Source organism: Felis catus, chromosome B2 (genome assembly GCF_018350175.1).
Source record: "Felis catus isolate Fca126 chromosome B2, F.catus_Fca126_mat1.0, whole genome shotgun sequence".
NCBI lineage: Eukaryota > Metazoa > Chordata > Mammalia > Carnivora > Felidae > Felis > Felis catus.
This window is the reverse complement of record NC_058372.1, coordinates 87,264,073-87,289,000: the sequence shown is the minus strand read 5'-3', so window position 1 is coordinate 87,289,000 and position 24,928 is coordinate 87,264,073. Positions and strand designations below refer to the sequence as shown.

Here is a 24,928-nt window from a genome sequence, read left to right as displayed (position 1 = left end):
TGAAACCATGTTTAGCATTTGCAAAGATTTAATAACGGTTAAGTATAAACAATCTGAGAATTACTGGGTAACCATTCTAAACTCTCTATCAAACTAAAGAAAGCTCAAATGCTTGCCCAAAGCAGATTTTCTGTGCTCTCCACCCTGGTGCTTCATAAACCTATGTAACAGGTATCAGAGGAGTTATAAACAGATGATGATGGCAATAAAACACCATTACACATTGTCAACATTTTACTATCTATCTCCTGTACACTTAGGTGTATTTCCATTGGCTGGATTCTGAGAATAATAAGGTGAAAAAATGATGACAGAGATAACAATCAATGGACAAAATAGCATAGATGAGTATAGTGAGTTTCCTGATAAATCTCTAGCCATACCCCTAAAAGCAAGTGAAAGAAGATGGGGCACCTGGGTAACTCAGTCAGTTAAATATCCAACCCTTGATTTTGGCTCAGGTGATGATCTCATAGTTCCTGGAGTTCCAGCCCTGAGACAGGCTCTGTGCTGAGAGTGCGGAGCCTGCTTGGCATTGTGTCTCTCCCTACCTCTGCCTTTCCCCTAATCACGCTGTCTCTGTATCTCTCAAAATAAATAAATAATCTTTAAAAAAGCAAGCAAAAGAAGAATAAAAATTATTTCTGCAAAGAAAAATATTAAATAGAAATAAGATGTTATTTAAATTACAGGGAAATATAAAGAGAAAATTGAATAGATAATTGTGTGGAAGAAAGGAAGTGAGGTTTGTAAAGGAAATGGAAAATTTTATCAAATCTGGTTTTACTCAACTGTACATAATACTTAGGAATCGTAAGCCTTTTATGTTCCAAACTATCCCAATTTCAAGAATCCTTATGTATTATTTTAATGTTTGTTAAGTACACCAATAAATGTAAGCTAAATTTATATGTCATAGGTCTCATAAAAATAAATTCTGAAACCAAAGATAAATACTTCTAAATCCAAAATCAGAATATATGAATTAAATCTTGATTTTTGATTCAGAAAACAGCTCTTTCCAAACATAAGGGAAAGGAGTTTTAAAACACTTAACTGAATATGCATTTAAGCTTATAAATAACTCTCTAGAGTTATTTATTTTATACTGTAGTAGATGCTGTGAGCCCTGCCCCTTTTCAGGCTAGTGCTCCTATCTCCTCCCCCCACCCCAACTGCTGTGAGTGTCTGTTGATAATAGCTTACAGTTGCCCTCAGTCCCTGCAAAATCACCAAAGGGCACTGCCTCACCAGGGAGGTTATGTCCTCCAACATCAGCACCCTCAAAATCTTGGCCAATGACTAAGTAACACACAAGTAAAAAGGCTCCTACTTACCTCTTTTGTGCAGTACTTATCCCAGAGTGAAGCCAATCTCCTTCTGAGATGCATTCCTGCTTAGCTTTATCCCATGTTTTATACCCAGCATCCCTCACTCTCCTTCTCCTGAGAGCATACCCTCTATTAATCACTTGAACAAGAATACTTCTCTCAGGCTCTGCCTCTAAAGCATGCACTATAGAATAAGTGATTTTTTTAGGGTGCCTAGGTGGCTCAGTCAGTTAAGAGCCCGATTTTTGGTTTTGGCTCAGGTCATGATCTCAGTTTTGAGGTGGATCCTCACATAGATAGGGCTCCATACTGGGCATGGAGCCTGCTTGGGATTCTCTCCTTCTCTCTCTGTCCCTCCCTTGCTTGTTCTCTCTCTCTCTTTCTCTCTCTCTCAAAATAAGTAAACATTAAAAAAAAAAAAAAACCTTTTACCATATTGTGTGTATAATGCTTCCAGATGTAAACTGAGGAGAGCTGTGTATATCTAAAGAACCTCTTCAAATTTCTGGCATTAAAAAGTAACAATGGCCTCTGTGGCAGAAATGTGTTCTCTTAAAAATAAAAGACATTTACTTTTACCTCTTTCTACTAATCATGTGTACCTATAGGAGCAAATATATTCTACATCATTACCATTTCTCAATCCTCAAGCTCTTGCATATTTTCTACCCCAGAAAATAGAAGGTACTTCATATAAGATAAAATCAACACAATCAGTATCTTCCTCTATCCCTCAGAACACACAAAATTTAATGTATACACTGATTCAACAAATTCCAAACCTCTAGTAACTTTTGAAGTACAGTTTACACGCTATAAAAATACACAAATCATAATTGTACTGTTTCATGAAGTTTGACAATATAAACCACCCATGTAGAACCATCAGGCAAATCAAGATATAGAATATATATAGCACCCCGAAAAATTCCCTCCTTTTCCTTTCCAGTTAACCCCCGCCCCTCACTTAGAGATAATCACTGTTCTGATTTCTTTTGCCATATGTTAGCTTTGTCTCTTCTTTTTCCCCTTTGGAACAGTTTTATTGAAATATTTAAGATAAAGTTCAGCCATTACAATTGTACAATTCAATGATTTTTAGTACATTTACAGAGTTGTGGAACCATCCCCATGATCCAGATCTTCATTCCCAATAACTCAAAAAGTTCCCTCATGCCTCTTTGTACTCCCCACTCCCCAGCCCCATCCAATCATTGATCTGCTTTCTGTAATCATATATTTGCCTGTCTGAAATTTTAATACATATGTAATCATACACTATATAGTTTTTCGCGTCTAGCTTCTGTCACTTAGCATGATGCTTTACGTGTTTAGTATCTATCAGATGTTCTTTTTTTGAATAATATTAATATTCTACATTTCACTGTATGCATATGCCACATTTTCTCTGTTTACCAGTTGATGGACATTTAGATTGCTTCCTGCTTGAGTTTTGCCTGTTAAAACTTCATGTAAATTAAATATATTATGTTTAGTATTTTATGTCTGCTTTCTTTCATTCAACATAAAATTTTGAGATTCATCCATGTTGTTATGTTGCAGTAATTTGCTCCTTTATATTGCTGAACAGTAATACATTGTATGACTATACCATAATATATTCATTGTTCTACTAATAAACAGTTGAGCTGTTCTCACTTTTTGTTTATTATAAATAAAACAACTATACATATGGTGTAGTTTTTGTATTTATATTTCTCTTGGGTAGATATCTAGGAATGAGATTTTTGAGACACTTTAGGTTTATTTTTAATTTTAAAAGAAACTGCCCAACTACTTTCAAATTCTTATACCACATCACACACTCACCAACAATATGAGAGGTTCAGTTTTCCACCAATTTTTGCTATTGTCAATCTTTTTAATTTTAGCAATTTGGCCACGGAATGGTATTTCATTGTGGGTCTTATTTGCATTTCAATAATGATGTTGAGCACCATTTCATATGCTTATTGGCCATTCATTTCTTATTGTTGAAGTATTTGTTCTAATCTGTTCTACGTCCTTTGCATTTGTATACAAATTTTGGAATGAATTTGCCAATTTCTACCAAAACAAAACAAAAAACAACCTATTGGGATTTTGTTTGGGTTTTCACTAAATCTACAAAATTTGTAGAGAATTGACATATTATGGGGTGCCTGGGTTGCTCAGTCGGTTGGGTGACTGACTTCAGCTCAGATTATGATCTAATGATTAATGAGTTGGAACCCCACGTTGGGCTCTGTGCTGACAGCTCAGAACCTGGAGCCTGCTTCAAATTCTGTGACTCCCTCTCTCTCTCTGTCCCTCTTCTGCTCACGTGTGCTCTCTTTCTCTTAAAAATAAATAAACATTTAAAAAAAAAGAATTGGCATCTTAATACTGACTTCCAATCTATAAACATGGTATATCTCTCCATTTATTTGGCTCTTCTTTTGTAGTTACTTCCTTCCTTAAGACCTGTCTTTAAATAGAATGAGCTTATGAAAAAGAACTACTTTTATTACTAACAATGAACTAAATTGATTCTTCAAGAGAGTATATTTGTTTTTGTTTGATAAATCCTTATACTAATTTGCAAAAAAATCACAAAATTTTAAAATTGAAAGGAACACTTAAAGATCATTTGATCTAATACTTTATTTTTATGGAAACCAGAAGCCTTTATAAATATATAAAATCTGTTTATAGTTATATTGGAATTGGTTTTCCTCATTTGTCCTCAATATTAAAATGAGAGAGAATACCTAGAAACTACCCTTCCTGTGATAAAAGGATGGCTTTGCAGGGTCACAATACATATCATCAAGGAGTATGCTAATTTTTGTTGTCAGTTTCCAAGATATATTAATTAGGTAGGCCCTAGATATTCAAAAATCATTGGCAGAATTTAGATCATTTTGTGGCAATTTTTTTATTTCTGTATTAATGTGTTTTATATGTCTCTACGTTTTAATGCCTATGGTTATAAATATAAGGGGAAAGTAAGGATCAGAAAGATTTCTTGGATCTTGTGTAAGCTGATAACCTATAGACCCTATTCAGCTGTCACATATACATAGGAAGAAAAGCATATAGAGAATGAAATACTTAAAAATAAAGTAACGTAGAGTTCCTAAAAGTATGAGGGTTAGCTAATCAGGGGTTGCCAATTTTTCTGAAAGGGCATTAACTTTGCAGGCCATGCTCAACTTTGCTGTTATAGCATGAAAGTATCCACAGATAATACACAAATGAATGAGTGTTGTTGTGTTCCAAAAAAACCTTACTCACAAAAATAGGCAGTAGGCCAGATTCAACCCATAGACAGTAAATTTGCCAGAACTTAATCTAGATTCTCATCCTTCATTATAAGATGCCCATCACATATACATGGATATATATATCCATATATATACATGCATGAATACATACTAAGAAAAAGTACTATAATGAGTATTTTAAGGACTGTTCTGAAAGTGAGATAATAAGCTAAATAATGTAAATTTTTCCTCCTACTCTTTTTTTTCTATTATATGATTACTGATGAAATCATTTGAGCCATATCAAAGATATTACATTTTTTTCTGTATTTTATTATCTTTCAAACAAGTAGATAACAATACCTTATACTCATTGTTTCTATGCTTATAAATCAGATACTTTATAAATATTCATAGAAGCAGACTATTCCCTACAGAATTATCTCCAAAACAATAATTATGCAAATTACTGATTGTCCAAAGCACTTAATTTCTTCGCAATATGCAATCTGAGTTAGCCTAAAGACAAGTTAATAAACAGTCTTTAAAATAAATGATAGAAGTGCCTTGTATCTATAATCAGTGATAAAGTTTAGGAAACAGAATGAACAATCTTAGAGGCAATTTTTAATTTGATAAACACATACTAAAGCTCTTCCATAAAATATACAAGAGGTATTATAAACACTGCAAATAAATTCAGTACATCACAAATGATGTAATGTAAAAATATCTCTTCCAATTATAGCAAAAAAGTAACTTTATACTAGATTTCCTGAGAGAATATTGTTTACCTATGTATGTATTTAACTCCACTAGGATCTTAACCAAGTAGGATGTTAAAATATTCAGTTGGGTGCTTTTTTTCCCCCCTTAAAGATAGTAAAACCTTTCCTGGTAGAAGTGTAATTATAATATCTTTCCATACCAAATTTCTTTTCTTTTGTAGGTGTCCTGGAAGGTTTTGAATTTTATAGATCAACCAGTTATAAAGACCATGCCATTATCATCATGATAACAGGAATAATAGTTTTCAAATAATGAAAAGGGGTGATTTAGAAAGCTTTATAATAAACCATATTAAGAAATGATGTCAGCATCTTTCTTCCACCAAGTTTGCTACAGAGACATTATAATCATTATTAATAACATTGATTTGGCTTTCTTCTCTTTAAGTTGCAGTGAAGACAACTTAGCAGAATTTAATGAGTAAGTAGCTCAACATTTTCCTCAATCACTCTACTCAACACTATAGGTATCCAATGGGCTGAATAAGTGTCCTGCCCCAGGTAGCTTACAATCTAATTGACAAGGCAAAATATACAAGAAAAAAATGAATAACAATTAAAATTTGAAACAAAAGTTCAAAATAATAGAAACTAGCATAGGGAGTTCATCATTAATTTAAAAATGAAGAGAAACACAGTTGTTTATATAGTTTGGGGAAAATTCTCTACTGGTGGAAAACTTATTTGTATAATTTAACACCTGAGTTTCTTGACCATAAACAACTAACTCTTTATTTAGAGATATCCCTAAAAAAAACCCTAAGTTTATAAAAAAGAGAAAAAGTAACTATATGCCAAAATAAATGAAAGTAAAATGGAGAACAAATTGATGCATATGTCAAGAAAATAGTCCTACTATTAGTCACAATTGGTCAAGAAATTTTTGAAAATCTATGACACAAGTCTATTTGGTTTAAAAAAAATGCCTATCTCCAAGGAGCTTATATTCTGGTATTAGAATAGGGATGATAAATATATAAATAAATGAAATTATTTCAGTTACTTATAAGGACTATGGAAATTATAATATAATATGAGACAGAAAATAACTTTGGCAGTAGAGGGAGAGAGGAAGACATTTTAGCTAGAGGTGGTCAGGGAAGGCCACTTTGAGAAGGCATTTGGATAAAAATTTCAAAGATAAAAAATGTGGCACTCATGGAAATATCTGGAGAAAGCTTTCCAAGAAAAGTAGAATAAAAACAGCAAATGCAGAAGCTTCTAGGTAAGGATGGAGTTTGACGTATTAATGTAAGAGATATAGAAAAAGGGAGCTACTGTTGGTTAGTTTTCATAATCTCTTCCTACTAGAACATTTTATTTTCCTCGTTCACAACACACTCAAGTATTCTTCAAAAGAAATGCTTTTTTTTAAATTATGGAACTATCTTTACAAAAACTTTATCAAGAATTGTGTATTTTTACTGATCACATTTTGAAATGCCTAAAGAAAGACTATTGCTATAATTACTCAGATATGCCTTTGGAAAATATCCCTTTTATGAATTAGATGTTAAGACTGTATTTCTGAAATAAAACATTGGTCATCTAAAAATGTTCTGTTTGGGGCGCCTGGGTGGCGCAGTCGGTTAAGCGTCCGACTTCAGCCAGGTCACGATCTCGCGGTCCGTGAGTTCGAGCCCCGCGTCGGGCTCTGGGCTGATGGCTCAGAGCCTGGAGCCTGTTTCCGATTCTGTGTCTCCCTCTCTCTCTGCCCCTCCCCCTTTCATGCTCTGTCTCTCTCTGTCCCAAAAATAAATAAACGTTGAAAAAAAAAAAATTAAAAATGTTCTGTTTTCAGGGATCTAGGGAAATAAAAAATGAGAGTTAAAATTTTAAATAAATTTAAAGAAAAAAATGACCCATTTCACAGAATTATCAGAAAAGGACATTAAAAAGTGATTATAACTGTATCCTATATGTTCAAAGAGATAAGTAGAGATATAAATAAAGACCCAAATCAAATTTCTAGAGACTAAATGTATAATATCTAAGATGGAAAACATACTGGATGGGATTAATAACAGATCAAACATTGAAGAAGAAAAAATTAGTAAACTTGAAGATATAGCAAAAGAACTTTCAAATATGAAACACAGAAAACGAATATTTAGAAAAGAATTATCAGTGAGCTATGGAGTAACTTCAAGCCAACTTACATTCTTGTAATTGATTCTTTTGAGATCATAATCTAGGCCAATAATAAGGCTTACCTCGTTTGTTTTCTGTCTCTGAGATTACTTCCCCTTTCTTCCTGATGTTCACTATCTTTAAAAGCAATATTACCTAAATCTAGTCTTTTTTTGTTTTGGTTGTTTTAGATGGGAGGGTAAATTTGGTTCCTCTTTCTCTATCTGAGTCAGAAATTTAAAATATTTAAAAAATAAAATAATCTAGGGCTCCTGGGTGGCTCAGTAGGTTGAGCGTCTGACTTCAGCTCAGGTCATGATCTCATGGTTTGTGAGTTTGAGCCCCATGTCAGGCTCTGTGATGACAGCTCAGAGCCTGGAGTCTGCTTCAGATTCTGTGTCAGCCCCTCTCTCTGCCCCTCCCATGCTCATGCTCTGTCTCTGTCTTTCAGTAATAAATAAACGTTAAAAAAATTTAAAAAGTAAAAGAAAAATAAAATAATTTATTTACTTCTTACAGGTGGGAAAGTGATGGGTAGAAGCCACCATAGACAGAGTTTTGTTGCTACCTCTTTATCAATAATGCTGCACATGATACAATTACACTTCTCTACTGGAGAAGAGCAAACACAAATCTGCATCATTCCCAAGTAGGAAGCAGGAACATGAGGGAAATGCTAGAAAATATTTCGGGCAGCAAGAATTAAGACCAAGGAAACCAGGCTAGAAATAACTGTTTTTCAGAAATTTTAAGATTTCTCACCCAGGACAATCTCATTCTCATTAGGATAAAACTGGTCATCACCTAGGGCATACTCCAGATTCCATTTCTTCTTGCTCAAGGATTGCCACCCTGCTGTCACTAATGAAAACCCCAGCTCCAGGAGTCCCTTGCAGCCAAACACTTCAAAGATGGCCACACCTGATATGTCTCATATAGGAAATAATGACTGAAGATTTACATTACTACAAAAACATATCTGAAGAAAAAATATATCCACACAACGGACCATTATTTAGCCACAAAAAAGACTCAAGTACATGCCAAAACACAGATGAACCTCAAAACATTACACAAATGAAAGCAAACATGTGGACATATGAAATGTCCACAAAAGGTAAATCCATAGAGACAGAAAGTATATTAGTAGTTGCCAGGGGCTGGCAAGTGGGGATACTAGAAAGTAACTAATAATTCATACAGGGTTTCTCTTTGGGGTAACGTAAATGTTCTGGAATTAAGTAGTAGTAATGGTAACGTCATGAATTTACTCAAAACAACTTAACTATATACCTTAAAATGGTGAATTTTATGCCATGTGAGTTATATCTCATTTTTTAAATATTCCATTTTAAAACTAGAAACAAAAGAGTATACATATACAGTAGCCCCCCTTATCCATGAGGGATACATTTCAACATCCCCAGTGGATGCCTGAAACAGCTGATAGTATCAAACCCTATATATACTATGTTTTTCCCTAAATACACACACACACACACACACACACACACACACACACACACACACACCTATGATAATGTTTAATTTATAAATTAGGCACAGTAAGAGATCAACAATAATAAAATAGAATAATTATAACAATATAGCATAATAAAAGTTATTGTGATGCAGTCTTTCTCTCTCTCAAAATATCTTTAAAAATATCTTATTGTACTGTACTTACCCTTCTTGTGATGATATGAGATGATACAATCCTACATAATGAGATGAAGTGAGGTGAATGATGTAGGCATTATGATTTAGCATTAGGCTACTATTGACCTTCTGATAATTTGTCAGAAGGAGGATCATCTGCTTCCAAACCACAAGTGACCTTGGGAAACTGAAATCACAGAAAGCAAAACCACAGATAAGGGGTGGGGGGCCAGGGGGTCTGCTCTATGTGTATTATGCACTATAGGGGTTTCTAAAGCTCCCATTGTTAAGGAATTTAAAGTAACAAAGCCCAATTTGGCCAATTTCATACAAAGAGGTTCAAAATTAAGTAGGCAAGAAAATACAATGGGAAACAATTCAGACACACCCAAATAATTCCAAATCAACTAACAAGATATCTGCTCTGAGAGTGGCTGTTCAGGTTGAAGCCATTTTCACAAATACCTTTACTCTCACAGTTAAATTAAAAATAAAGGGAATTTAATTTTAATCTTAATTAAAAAGAGAATTTAAGAAATCAACAGCATTTTATAATGGTAATTTTCACCTTAGATATCATAGATGTGTTTCTAAAAATAAAAGCATTTGCCATGTAGAAATATACCCACATTAAACATTTGCTAATCAACATGCAGCCTCCCTATGGCCTGGGCCTATCCATTTTGGATAATGAGTATGAGTAGGTTTCTTCCTTTTATTTTGTTCCCCTATTTCTCTTTTGTGTGTTTTTATTCTCTAATTCCATTTACAACTGTCAGGAAAGAACTGATGCCTGCCTCTCCATAAAACCTTCTAATGCAGCTCACCATTTGATTTTTTCCATGAGTGTTAGTTTTGTTGCTATAACTAGACAGGTATTTCTGGCTGCAAGAACTATATTACACTTTTTAAATTTGCCATAGTACCTAACACAACATTTGATTCATAGTGTGCATTCCATAATTATTAATATAACAAAAGGTAGCAATGCAGACTCTGAAACCAGTGAAGATGGATTATTCAATAAATGCTATTGGGTAGCCATCTAGAAAAAAGTAACATTAGAGCTATATCTCATATTCTACATCAGGATAAATTCCAAATGAATCAAAGATTTAATTGTAAAAATGAAAGCATAAAAGTATTAGAAGAAACCTGGGAGAAGTGTTTTATAATCTTGGTATAGAAGAGGCCTATTTAAATATGACACAGAAGCTATAAATCAAAAGATTGATAAATTCCACAGCATAAAAAAATTTAATAATAATCTTCATAGCAAAAACTAAAATAAGCAATGGCAAAGGAAAATGACAAGCTGGGATAAATATTTACAACTCATATCACAAACCAATAAACAATAAACACCAACTATTTGATAATAAATGACCCAACAGAAGAATTGGCAAGCAACGTGCACAGACAGTTCATGGGAAATGAAACATAAATAACTCCAAAACACATGAATAAGAATTAAAAAAATGAAAATTAAAACTACACTAACATACCATTCTTTACCTATCAGATGGGCAAAAATACAAAAGATTAATAATGCTGTTTGGCCAGGCAGTGGGGAAACAGGCATTTTTGCATGCTGCTAGTCAAAAGTATACACTGGCACAACCTCTCTGCAGGGTAATTAGGCAATATTGTTCAAAATTACAGAAGCACATACTTTTTAATTCAACTCCACTTCAAGGAATTTTTCTTAAAGACATATTTACTTAACAGGTGAAAAGACCTCTATATAAGATTATTCACTAAACTATGGTTTGTAATAGCAAAACTGGAAACTGCCTAAATGTACACAACCAATGCCTGGTGAAATTATAAAGCACCCAAAAAAGAAAAAAAAAGTCTTAAAAAAAAAAGATAATTCACTACTTGGGCTATGGAATAATCTCCAAGATCTGCATGTGAAAAAGCAAGATTCAGAACTATGTGTAGGGTATACTACCATAGCGTATAAAGCAGGCTGTACAACAGGGATGTTGTACAAACACCACTTTGCTTGTATCTACATAAAATGTCTGTGTAACAATACACAAGGAACAGGTAATATTTGTTGCCTCTGGGATGGAAATAGAGATAAAATAATAATTTTCATGGTATTTTTATTATGTACCATTTTTAAAAATTATAAACCAATTGATTATTCAGAATAAAAATTCAAAAATAAATGTGTTTATAAATCTTCCACAGCACCTAATAGTACTGGATTCATAGTATGAATTTAGGAAATACTAAGGAGGGTAAGTGCTTAAATAATAACACTGTCCTTTATCTGCTTCTTGTTTTTAAACTTACAAATTCTTTTATATAAATTATCATATTGAGAAATAAATGATTTTTATTAATTATCTAAACATTTTGGACTCCATTTGTAGTTAATTTCTGAGAAAATTGTCCCACAAAAAGTAGCACTTACTTCAAGTGTTAGAAAGAAAATCCCCCACCCCCATTCAAATGGAGATACATTTTTTTGACTGCCTACACGTGAATAAAATTCTCACAATCTCATGACCATGGGATCATGACCTGAGCCGAAATCAAGAGTCATACACTTAATTGACTGTGCCACCCAGGGCTGCAGCAAAACTGATATTTTAAATTACTGGTCTATTTTCTTCAATTTTTTCTTAACTCTAGGACAACTCTTTGTTTCACTTTTTAATTAGAAAACCCAAATAATTCACTGGATATGAAAACTTATTATTTCTGTGAGAGATGAACTATACAATCCTCTAGTCATAAAAAAATGCTTATTCCATCTGAATAATGATCTAAAGGCCTATTTTTAGGATTATATATTTTAAGTTATGTAACAATAAACAAAAAGATATTAGTGTTCCCTTCCCAATCCACCTCCTACCTTTAGAATATATTTGTTTCCAAACAAAATGCAAGATCTTATAATTTTTGAGACCCCAATGCCAGAATAATGCAAGCATTATTCTTTACCAACCCCAGATTCCAGGTATAAATATCCTAAAAAATTATACTGACACAATTTGAATAACATCAACATTTTAATGAGTGGCTTATGTCAGTCAATTACAATTCCAGAAGAAGAGCCCAGAGTATTATATAATCTCAGAAGGCCCTGGTTTGGTACCAAAATATATTATCTTGAAAACTATAAAAGCTTTCTCCCCAATTTCTTAATTAATCATAAGGATAGCACAGGCTTAACTTTCCCCCACCTTAGTCAACAAAGCTTTGAATCACAACTGAATCCAGAGATGATGAACTCTAATAGGGTCAGGTAATATGGTTGATAAGTTATAGGAAAGGTGGTAAAATGAGAGCTCAGACTTCATTCTAGAGGGAGCAGAGGCTACTTCCTCTCAGCCCTTGTTCCAGACCTTCCAGAAAAAATACAAGTTTGGATTTCCATGTGAGACATTGTGATTCTTAAGTATGACAACTTCTCAGTCTATATATGGTCACATTGTAAACCTTCCTTTATAGGACCCCTTGAGTGTTCCACAACAATGTGGTGTCATGTGATAGTGAGAAAATGATGGGTCTGGGAGTTTCGTGGACTAGAGTTTGAATTCCACCTCTGCCACTTAGCAACTGTGTGACTCTCAGGTGAGGTGCTCTCTAGCTCAGTTTCCTTATCTGCAAAATGGACATATATGTCTTTTGTGAGGATTATAAATAAAAATTTATAAATGCCTAAGCATTCAAAAGTAATTTTAAAATCATGTTTGTTAATACTCTTCCCTCATAAACCAAATAATAGTGTCTTTTGGAGGAAACTTCCACTTGATCTTCAAATCTGGATTTAGTGTAAAAAACATTTATTGCAGTTATAAAGTACTATGAATGTGATTTAGAGAAATCATAGGCTGTCTGGCAGGATATTAGGTATTTTGCAGCCACTGTTGTACACAATGATAGTGCACTCTGATTGGTCCCAACTATGAACTGTCACCATCAACCTACAAAACATCTTGTTTATCTAAGAGGGAAACTTGTTCTATATGTATATACACAAACACTTTTTGAGTGATGAAAAGGAGAATAAGGTAAAAATAAAGGCAGATATGAATAATGCAAGAGGCAATACTAGCATTTTGGTTCAGAGTTTGGATTTGGGTTTGAGTTTGAGGTGGAACAACTTTTGAGTCCTAACTTTATCATTCTCTAGCTATTAAGACTTAGAAGAGTTGATACTTCTCTCTATGTCTTTTCATCTGAAAAAAGCTGGGATACTAAGGGCTCCTGGGTGACTCAGTCAGTTAAGCATCCAACTCTTGATTTGGTTCAGGGCATGATCTCACAGTTCATGAGTTGGAGCCCAGCATTGGGCTCCACACTGACAGAACAGAACCTACTTGGAATTCTCTCTCTTTCTCTCTCTCTCTCTCTCTCTGTATCTCTCTAAAATAAATAAACTTAAAAACAAAAAAGCTGGGATGCTATATAGCATATAGTATTATAGTGTTAGCTGTTATTGTCCTTATTCATACTACCACATTCACATAAGATAGAAACACTTTAAGCAATGCAACATACTAATTCTCCCATAAAATAATTGTGAAATAATACATGTATATATGAAATTTATTTGAATTTTGGAAATTAGTTCATAATCATCAAGATGGCATCCAAAAGAAGGTAACCATACATGTCAATGACAAATTAAGACTCAATTCAGTCATATAAAGTTCCAACAAGGAATCTATCAACACTAGATATAAATGTGATTAGATTGAATCACATCTAAAACACAATGTCTTAAGTCTTTGAAATATACTAACATTGATGATTCCTTACATTTAAGGAATATTGTATTCAAATTGCTCACATGTTTATCTCACTTGATCCTCAGAATAAGCTATGTAATAAAAATACAGTAGGTTTAAGAATAAAGAATTGAGGCTAAGAAAGATTATGTGACTTCACCAATGGTGCTTGAATAGGAAATGATGAAGCTGAGGCCAAAATACATATTTCCTCACAGGTAATTCAATTTTCAGAATATTATACCACAATGAGCAATTTGGCATTTCCCCTTTTGTATTAAAACCAAGGTGTGATTTTTATATTCCAGATTTATCACTGTAAACTCTATTGGCAATGGCTTAAATGACCTTAACTGGCCTTTAAATCACTGTTTCCAGGTACAGATATATAGGTATTGTGTTGAGAATCATTGTTCTCTTTGTAAATATGCAGTAAATTCTCCAACCTTACTATGTTTAATGTTTAGCAATTAGCAGTACCCATGGGAAAGAGAAATAGGAATCCCTTTCTGATGGAACAGCCCTCCTACCTCAAGGCTCCAGATGAAATCTTGCCATGGTAACCATTTGGTTTAGCATAGCAATCATTTGTTAAATTATAATATTCAGTAGACTAATGATATTCCAATATTCTGTTAAAACAATTATTCTAAAAACTGATTAACCAAACCAGATAAACATTTTAATTTTGTAGAACAGTATCACACAGAGAATTAAATTAGTATGGACTGGTTTTCCTTTAGAAAACCCAATTAGGTGCCAAAGAGGAGGTCATTTACGTTAGCTACTATAGCACAAGTCAAATTGGTATTTTTATTAAGCTAATGTCAGTAATTGTATTTTAAATAAAAAAGGTTAACAGATACACCTTAAAAATTGTATTTATAAGAAAATATAAATGGTATAAATATAATGGTAAAGTGCTAATAGAACTGCCATGTGAACAGCTCATATTAAGTCAGAAATAAAAACACATTTCTAAAGAACAGATTCCTTGCTGAGGGACAGGTTGCACTTAGTCCTAGTCCCCAATCCAGTGATGTGCTAGTAAATGTCTAACATTAGCTCTAGAGAGGAAAAAAATCTCTCATTTATACCATTTGCCAATTTCCATAGTATCAATACTCTCATCAGGTCTGATTTCAAGCTACCAACATGAAGTCACTCACTGTGGAGTTAGAAAGATAGGGGCACAATGGGTTCTCACCAGCCAGAACACGCCGGCTCCAGCCCACCACTGCCCAAACTCCGGAACCAATTCAAATCTCCAGAGGTAGAACTCAGAAGCATGTATTTTTAAAATGCTTTCTCAGTGATTTTGCTATACTCAGTCCATAGACCAGTTTTTAGGAACCACTAGACTAGCTTATCATGCAACCATGAGAGCCTGTAAGGTTAAGAAAGGGAAAACACTTGTATGACTGTTTCAGACATAGTGCAAAACCAGGTGGAAGTGACATTGGCATCACTGTCACCTAGGAAAACTCTGAATAGTGGTAAGGATATTTCACTTTTATGTACAGCTGCTTGTGAGCCCAAATAAATGACAAGTCTTTTTGATAACTTCCTAAGCCAACAAGAAAGTGCTTGTCTCTGATAAAATAGTCACTGAAATCCTCAATTCTTTTTTAAAGGAGTCATTCAGGCCAGTCCTCTGCCTCCAAGAAAGGATGGCAGCTTGGTGGTATTTAATTACCCACAATCATGAATTACTTATGGGCCATTTTAATGCTTGGTGCAAATTACTCAATTGAAGCCAACAAAATGCAGGCATTACCTCTTGTAGACATCCCCAATTTCATACGAATTTATAACCTTTAGTTTTCACATTTGTACCAATCTTCAAAAGATAGGAAATGAGTTAAGATTAGCATTGGTAAGTGTCTTTGCCTAGGTCCCCTTGGAAGCCTGAGAAAAAAGTTTTGCAGGCAAGTAGTTTATTTGGGAAAAGTGATCTCAGAAAATAGGAGTGAGGTAAGGGAAAATCTGTGAGGAAGGAGGAAAAGTAAATACAAAGATGTGTTAAAGGAAGGACCACACTCTCTACCTGGACTCCCACCTACAAAAAGCTTCAGCTGAGGTAAAGGAAATAACTACAATTTTGAATGAAGATGAAAGTGTGTATCGATACAAGAGAGTGTACACTTTAGATTATTGAATTAAGACTGCATATATGACTTATAGACACTATAAGACCCTGAGAGAGAGCAGAAAAGCCATAGAATTGGCCACATTTCCATCTAGTAGAAGGCAAGCTGGTTCCATTGAAGAAATTTAAAGGGGCAGCATATCTCATGATTATATGAATTACAAATATAAGGCACCACACAACTTGCTTAGAGCAATTGACCTTATGAGATCTATTTTTCTAGAAAAAATAAGTTAACAGATGATTATTAGACATTTGTTGACAATACCAAATTTTAGGGTTTTTCTCACTAAGCAACTCTAATTCACTTAAATTGTATAATTAGAGTAATATAAACATTTCAGAAATGTTAGGCACCATTTGTCTAAAAAAAACAACCCAGATAATTCTTATACACACTAATGTTTGAGGACATTAGTCAGTAGCAGCAGTTCTTAATGGCACAGTGCTAGGGCGGAAGTCATTCCTCTGTAACCCCTTCATAAAGCAAAGAAACATTAAAATGGAAAAAAGAAAAGCCTTACATACAGTGCAAGCAACAGAGCAGAGCAGTTAGCGGATTGGAATCTGCAGTTAGATTGCTTGGTTTAAACAGTAGTAACCTTGGGCAAGCTATTTAATCTCTCTAAGCCTCATTTTCTCATCTTAAAAACGAGGATAATAATTTCTACTTCATAGGGTTGCTGTGAGGATGAAATGAGATAATGTATATGAAGCACTTAGCACAGTGCCTGCCATATAGCAAGTTTTTAACAAATATTACCATTATCATTACCACATCAGTCCTCTAGAGAACACTGTCATACACATATAACACACAATCAGGTAGGAAGTAAAAAGAAATTTCTAAACTGTTACATGGATGCATAGGGCCACTATTGATCTTACTTTTATTCTTTCTCTCTCTCTCAAGAGGAAATATAATAAATAAGAAGTCTGTTGTGGTAGAAGGGACATCTTGAATGGCTTTGCACACAACTCACCTCTCAGAATCTCAGTTTCCCCACCTATAGACTGGTAATCCTAAAGCAATCCTTAGATCTCAGGGATGTTGCAAGTCTAGAAGACATGGCATGTTGTGAAGAGCCCAGAAGTGGGCACAGACGCAGTCACAGAGGTCATGCAAGTGGCTTCGAAGTATATTACCTATGCTAGGAAACTTTTCTTACATTGCAATGGAAAAACTGCAGGAACCTCACATCTGGGCTTAGAGGAAAGTAAGAAAGATGGTCTTTCCCTGGAGAAGTGACTTCTTAAGACACAAGACATAAGAAGATTGCAATCAAAGTTCCTGCCTACCACTAGCTTTAGGCATATCATTAAGAATATCTTTAAAGATGAATACATAGAGATCAAAAGAGAAAAATTTAATTATTCATAATGTGCAACATTATAAAATTAAAATTCTTAGCATAACTTTTGGCCTGAGTCATTATCAGGTTTCTGCCCCTGAATGTTCTGATTAAATATGTCAATATTCATCAATACTAATGATTACAAGGCAATAAGTGAAATAGTACCACATAAATATAAATCTGTTTTTAAAATGTGAAGTATTCTGAAAACTGTAAATATTAAAACACATGTGACTGACATTTCTTAATATTAATTTATAAAATACATACCTCACATAAGTTTAATAAATATCTTAGGAAAAAGCTATCTCCAGCACTTCCAGATCTTACAGACACCATTTTGCAATGAATGGGTACACTGTAGCTTTATTTTATCTGCCTTCAGATAAATAAGGCTTGATTTAGTCATCATGTAGTCATCAGATAAATAAGGATGTAAAAAAAGGACCATGAAAGGCTATAGTCCAGCATCACAAGCAGGGACAAGTGAAAACACCATCTACTGACTGTGTGATCTTGCCCATCTCTTTTCTTCTTTAAAAGAAAAATAACTAAACACCCTGTCAGGGTCAAACTGAAGGCAAAGGAGCAGGAGAACTGTTAAATGCATATATGAATAGATAAACTACTCAACCTCACAGTGACTCAGATTCCTCATCTGTAAAATGAGGTATGAAAGGTATCGCTAATAACCTTTGAAACATGTAAATTCTGTGATTCTAGGTTTAGACTGAAGGTATCAAGGCAAAAGTTGAGAAAGCCCTCTCTCACTGGACGTCTGTTTTAGACATAGACACAATTCTCAAATCGCATATGAATCTTGTGCACTTTTTTCTTCATTGACTGCCAGGCACAGCAGAGATTGTTCAGATGATAGCACTACTTAAGGCAATACACACTTTAAATACAGATAGGCCCTTCTTCTAAAAGAACTTTGAAAACTGTGAGCTTAATTGCAATTAAAAGGCCATTGAAATTCAGTACAACTAGAAGACAAATTTTGAGTTTACTCCAGTATTAAAATAAGCAACTTTGTAATAAAATACATCAGTATGGATTTTATGCCCCAAAAAAAAGGATCCTCAATGAATAGGAGTATGTGTAACATTTAAATATTTATGCATAAATTTGCAATTTACTGCAAATTATTGAAGATTATTGGTTTCTCTAATAAGTAATCAGTGTATTAAGGGGATTTTAAATTGAAGAAAGTAATTTAAAATGGCCAAGCATGCTTAATGAAAATTATCACATTTTAATATCTTTTCTAATTAATAAGTATTTTTCTAAAATTTAAAAGAAGCCAGGTGTTCAATAAGTAAAAATAATGTCTATGAAGTCTAGACATTTTTATATTATCCTGATTTAGATGGTGTTTTAGGATTAGAAAGGACCTTTAAATGTCACCCATTTAATCCCCCAGCATCATATTTGCCAAGTGGTCATCTAAAGAATGTTTGAATTCTTCATGTTTTGGGGACTCACTACCTCTCATTTTATCTTCAGAGACCACAGAATATTAGAATTTCTTCTATTCTGCCAAATAGAAGAATTCTTAACTTAGAAAATTAACAGGGGCACCGGGGTGGCTCAGTGGTTGAGCATCTGACTTTCGCCCAGGTCATGAGCCCATGCTTTGTGGGTTCGAGCCCCACGTCAGGTTCTGTGCTGACAGCTCAGACCCTGGAGCCTGCTTCAGATTCGGTGTCTCCCTCTCTCTCTGCCCCTCCCCCACTCTGTCTCTCTGTCTTCCAAAAACAAACACTTAAAAAAACAGAAAATTAACAAAATAAATAATTTAATGTTAAATGTCTTTGTAATAATACTTCAATGAAAGCAAACAACTTGTTAGTTTAATTCAATTGAGACTGGAGTCATGTGGCATTATGCGAACTGCACAGAACAGGTGGAACAAATTTCTATGGTATTGTTCTTGATATGGCAGAGACCAACTGTCCTATTCCCCCCAGACTGACAGTCAGAGACTACAACTGGCCATGAGCAGGTGCAAGTCCTGAAGAACAACCATCAGTGAGCTCTGATCTGCCTGAGCCAATGAGTATGAGGTCTGACTGGATATTAGTAACAAGCTGAAAGGTCTGGAATTTATCTGTCAGCTAAAGCTCATGTCTTCTCTGGCACCAGTGTTCCTAAGCCCCAGGCTGGACCCTTTGCCCCACCATCCTTACCAGTCTCTATTTCTGGGCTTCGGCCATGCTTTGCACTTTATATTCAAGCTCCATATCCTGAATTCTAGTCCATTTGCCTGGGATCGCAACCCTAATGGGGCTGGACCCTAGATTTCTAGTTCTATCTGGATCTGTTCTCCCAGAACAAGCTACCTCTGCCTGTCTGTAATTATCTACCCTTACCAGATACTCTATGGCTGGGCCATTCATCATTTTAAAAGCATATACTTCAGGGCATCTGGGTGGTTCAGTTGGCTGAGCATCCAACTTTGGCTCAGGTCATGATCTCACGGTTTGTGAGTTCAAACCCCATGTCAGGTTTTGCATTGCCAATGCAGAGCCTAGTTCCGATTCTCTGTCTCCCTCTCTCTCAGCCCCTCTCCTTCTCCTGTGCTCATTCTCTCTCTCTCTCTCTCTCTCTCTCTCTCTCTCTTTCTCAAAAATGAATAAGTACTTTTAAAAAATTTTAAGAAAACATAAAAAATAAATTAAAACATCTGTGATGTTAATGGTAGTTGCCTCAGACTTGAACTACTTACTTCCCCTTGAACACTGGAATATGGACTTCCAGTAACACAACCTAGGGGTCAACACTGTTGCTATGTTAATAGGGATATCATGAAATAATAAAAGAAGTCCTGGCCCAGGTCAATTTCCCAAGCCTTGTCCCCACCTGGTCCCGACTTACTACACTTACATGCTTTTGAGGTCCATAAATACCTAGTGCTAGAAACTCTATCAGTTTACTAAGACAACAAATTTAAAGAAGGAAATATTCTTTAAGGGTTTACAGAAGGTTGATACAGATTAAGGTACAAAGATTAAAAACAACAACAGTAGTTTCATGAACAATTAAAAACATACATTCCCTGAGCAAGAGTTCTACAGGATGGCTTGGTAGAAGAGGATGCTTGTTAAGCTAAGTGTATCTAATAGTGACAAAATGAAGCAACAAATTTCCAACCTATGCAGGGAGATATTTTCAAGCAGAAATATCTGACCATTGTTTATTAAGTCACATCTTATAAGTGACTTCAGCCTGGGAAAAATCAGAACCTTGCTTTCCTAATCCCACCACTTCATGAGAATATTCCCCTTCTAACACCCTCATCATGCACACATAGGAATTGTACACTCTCGTGTTTTTCTTTATCTCATGTGAATATATCTTATCTTCACAGATTAAAAACTCCATATCTTACCTTATCATTCCAGGAATGCTTTCAGTAGACAATAAATTCTTACTGAATTTCACAGAACTAACTGAACTGAAACAAATTGGGATAAAAATGACTTTATATATCAGATGAACTAAGTTGGCAAAAGAGTTGAATCAGATGCCTACTGTAGTTCTGAGACTGAATAATTGAGGCTTGGAGAAAAGACCGACAAAGATACTGCCCAAATTAGAAAACAAAGTGTGGAACAACTATAATACAGGCAAATGCTATCAGTTATGGACTGTGGTTAGCAGAATAATGCTCCCCTAAAGACACTCACCTCCTAATCCCTGGAACCTGTGAATATATTATCTTAAAATCAAATGAAATTTTCTTAATTTAAGGTTAAGAATCTTGAGATGTAAGGTTATCCTAGATTTGAAGGTGGGCAAAACGTAATTAAATGAGTACTGGAAATTAGAAGAGGGAAGCAGACGAGAGGGTCAAAGAGACGATAGGGAGGAATAACGAGAGATTAGAAACATGAGAGGGTCTCAACTTGCCATCACAGGCTTTCAAGATGGCAGAAGGGAACTATAAGCCAAGGAACATAAGTGGTCTTCAGAAACTGGAAATGGCCTTTGGCTGACAAGCTAGCAAAAAAATCAGTCCTACAACCACAAAGGAACTAAATTCTGCCATCAACTCAAATAAGCAGGAAACAGATTCTCCCCTAAAACCTCCAGAAAGGAACAGTCTGTCAACACTCTCTGATTTTCATCTAGGGAGATCTGTCCTGGACTGCTTACCTATTGTACTGTAAAATAAAAAAATCTATGTTATTCTAGTCCATTAAGTTTACGGAAGTGAGTTACGGCAACAACAGGAAACTAATAAAGGGAGAGATGATTTATATGCCTGCCCTAGTTGGACAGTCAGAGTGACTGGTTCATGTGACTGAGGGTTTACAGTTCACAATTAACTACATAGTTTGGGGATTAGGGGCTCAAACGCAGAGATCAGGAGACATTTCTGAGGCAAATAGTAGATGATCCCACCCAAAGAACTACCAAATTTAGTTCTTTTCTTCAACCCTTCTTCACTGGCTTGTCCCAGCCCCCTCTAATTTTCCAACTTTTATTTAGCAATTTATTTAATAAATCGTATAAGGCTTTAAGGATCAAATATATAACATGCAACGTCTGTCCTCAAGTTCATAACTTTGCCAATACAGCAGATGTACCAACAACTTACATTGTGTAAGCAAAAGAGTTGACAGAGTACTTTCACTGGCCATTCTCATTTAACCCTTAGCATCTTTCTATGAGGGACACTAACTGTACTCTAGACTATAAGTAGCCACAGACTGTGAGTGTAGGTGTGTGTGTGTGTGTATGTAGAAAAATACATTCAAAATGGGGCAAAAAGGGGAAAATTCTGAGAGGAAAAAAAGATGCTCTGCTAAACTGTAGCTAGTTTAATCTGCACAGTGTACATGTGGCTATGAGTAGGAAATATTTTACCCCCAAAGGAATTCAAAATCAAAATATCTTTTAAATGAGATTCCAAATGGATCAAAGAACTATTATATCCACTAAGAACATACTAATCTAAATTCTAAATAAACTTCTACCTTGTGATCCATTAATTTTCAAAATAGCTTTTGACTTTCTCCAATACCATGTAAAACCCAACAATTAGTTTACGAGGACTCCATGAAGAGACAGGAAGTGAATTCATTGCATACCCAACCTACATCACTGTGTGAAGCACTTTACTAGCCTCATCTCACTTACCTCAGAACAGTCCCATTAGTCACTCATCTCCTAGGTAATACCTTAGTCATTGAGGAATTTGCAACTTAGGGAAAAATAAGTATGCTAGTCTACTGGTAGAGAAGTATCCAAGGAAAATCAATAATGTGGCAATAAAATTGTTATCAGTTAGACAAACTGAACAGCAAAACGAGTAAGTCAGATAAAGGTATGTAGCACACCATATTAATTTTCTATTGCTGCTGTAGCAAATTTCCAGAAACTTAATGGCTTAAAATCACAAATTTGTTTTCATACAGTTCTGGAGGTGAGAAGTCCAAAATCTGTCTCACTGGGATAAACTCAAGGTGTTAGTTACCTCTGGAGTCTCTAGGGAAAAAAAAATTGTTTCCCTACCTTTTCCAGCTTCTATAGGATGCCTGCATGTCTTGGTTTATGGCCGCTCACTCTATCTTCAAGGTAGCAAGATAGCTCTTTCCAATCTCTTTCTCTGACCTACTTTTCTACCTTTCTCGTAAAAGGACCGTTATGATTACATTAGCCCAGCCAGATAATCCAGGATAATCTCCCCATCTCAAGATTCTCAATCACACATTCGAAATACCTTTTGCCATGTATGGTAACACATTCACAGATTCTTAGTTATCTTTTGGTGGGGGGAGCTACTAATCAGCCTGAGCATAGGCAGATTAGAGTTAGGAAAAAAACACAGTTTAGCTAAGATCAAGGATGTAAGAGTAGGTCAAAAAACTGGATGAAATGCCTGAACACATCTGAGAGTAGGTGTTAGTGTTTCCAAAATATACTCTGTGATACAATATGTACAGTTGTTAGAAGTAAATGAGCTCTCTATGCAGAGGTAAGTGAATGGAGATTGGTGGAACAATAAATCTATGCTGATTTAAGAAAGCAGCCACTCTGAAAAGGGACAAATTCAGAAGCAGAAAAAAAATGAAGCTGAGTGAAGGTTAATGGACTATGCAAAGTCTCTCTCTCCAGAACTTGGGCAATAACGCTGTGTTCAGAAGACCTAGACACAATTTTCCCAACCATTGGCATTCCTATTGCTGCTCATTAACTGGTTTCAAGTTTCCCTTAGGATGTTGTAGAAGATTTTGCTCCCAAATAATTACCTTAAAAGCTCTAAGCAGCTCCTGAGGGAAGAAACCCAGAGTTAGCTATCTCAGCACTGTAAGGTAAAATAATCAGGAAAAGAAAGAACCAGTGATGGCTCATAAAGGCTTTGAGTTCCCTGAATTCTCAAGGCCATGCTACTTATAAGGTCTATATTGCAGGTTATTACTATAAAAGTGTGATAAAGAAACATCATCAGTGTCAGAGACAGAGGACAGCTTCAGGGCCCAGGAGTATGGCTTAAGCATCCTTCCCCATCTCACCTGTATTCCATTGCCACACATACCTCACCTGTCTCTGCCTTCAATCTTGCCCCACCAAATTCATATGCCTTTGACGCCCAGATTATCTTTCTGAAACACATGTCTGGTCACTTTGCTTTTCATCTTAACTTCTGACAATTCTTACTGCTGGTAAAACGAAGTATAAACTCTTCAGTTTAACACATAAGGTCCTAGGGGCGCCTGGGTGGCGCAGTCGGTTGAGCGTCCGACTTCAGCCAGGTCACGATCTCGCGGTCCGTGAGTTCGAGCCCGCGTCAGGCTCTGGGCTGATGGCTCAGAGCCTGGAGCCTGTTTCCGATTCTGTGTCTCCCTCTCTCTCTGCCCCTCTCCCGTTCATGCTCTGTCTCTCTCTGTCCCAAAAATAAATAAACGTTGAAAAAAAATTAAAAAAAAAAAACACATAAGGTCCTAAAAGTGAGCCTACCTACTTTTATAATTTCATATCCTATGCCCCCATTCTGTGTGTTAAACACTTTCGTCAAAATGGATGTCTCAGTATTTAAGATACCTTTCACATTTTTATCTCTCTGTCCTTGCATAATACTATTCCTTTGGATTGAAAAAAAAATGACCTATTCATTCATTTGCTCTCTAATTCAAATGCCAATCACTCAGTAAAGCCTTCCTGAAAGCAACTCAGCAAAGTTTTAAATTCTTTCTATGTTCTTTGCCCATTGCTAGCATAGAGGCACAGAGAAAATGTTCCCAGTAGATGGCAAACCTGAACAAAAGCTATGACAGTGTCACTTTCCAAATGGTTCCTGTTAGGTCAGGGCACAACAAGGGCTCCCAAGAAACTGGTTTTCAAGGGCACATGGGTGGTTCAGTTGGTTAAGCATCTGACTTTGACTCGAGTCATGATCTTGCAGTTCATGAGTTCGAGCCACACGTCAGAGTCTGTGCTGACAGCTCGGAGCCTGGAGTCTGCTCTGGATTCTGTGTCTCTTTCTCTCTCTGCCCCTCACCTGCTCATCCTGC

General features: G+C 35.4%; 1 long non-coding RNA gene across 3 annotated transcripts in view; it reads right to left on the bottom strand.

Moving 5' to 3' along the window:
• LOC111560502 overlaps positions 1–24,928 on the bottom strand; it is a 415,346-nt gene that overhangs the window by 355,789 nt on the left and 34,629 nt on the right. For 2 of the 3 annotated variants that reach the window (XR_006598075.1, XR_006598077.1), the window contains exon 3: positions 9,182–9,340. The exons of the other annotated variant lie outside the window; for it this stretch is intronic. This is a non-coding gene — a long non-coding RNA (uncharacterized LOC111560502). The remainder of the gene's footprint in view (positions 1–9,181; positions 9,341–24,928) is intronic. 3 annotated transcript variants of the gene reach the window in all.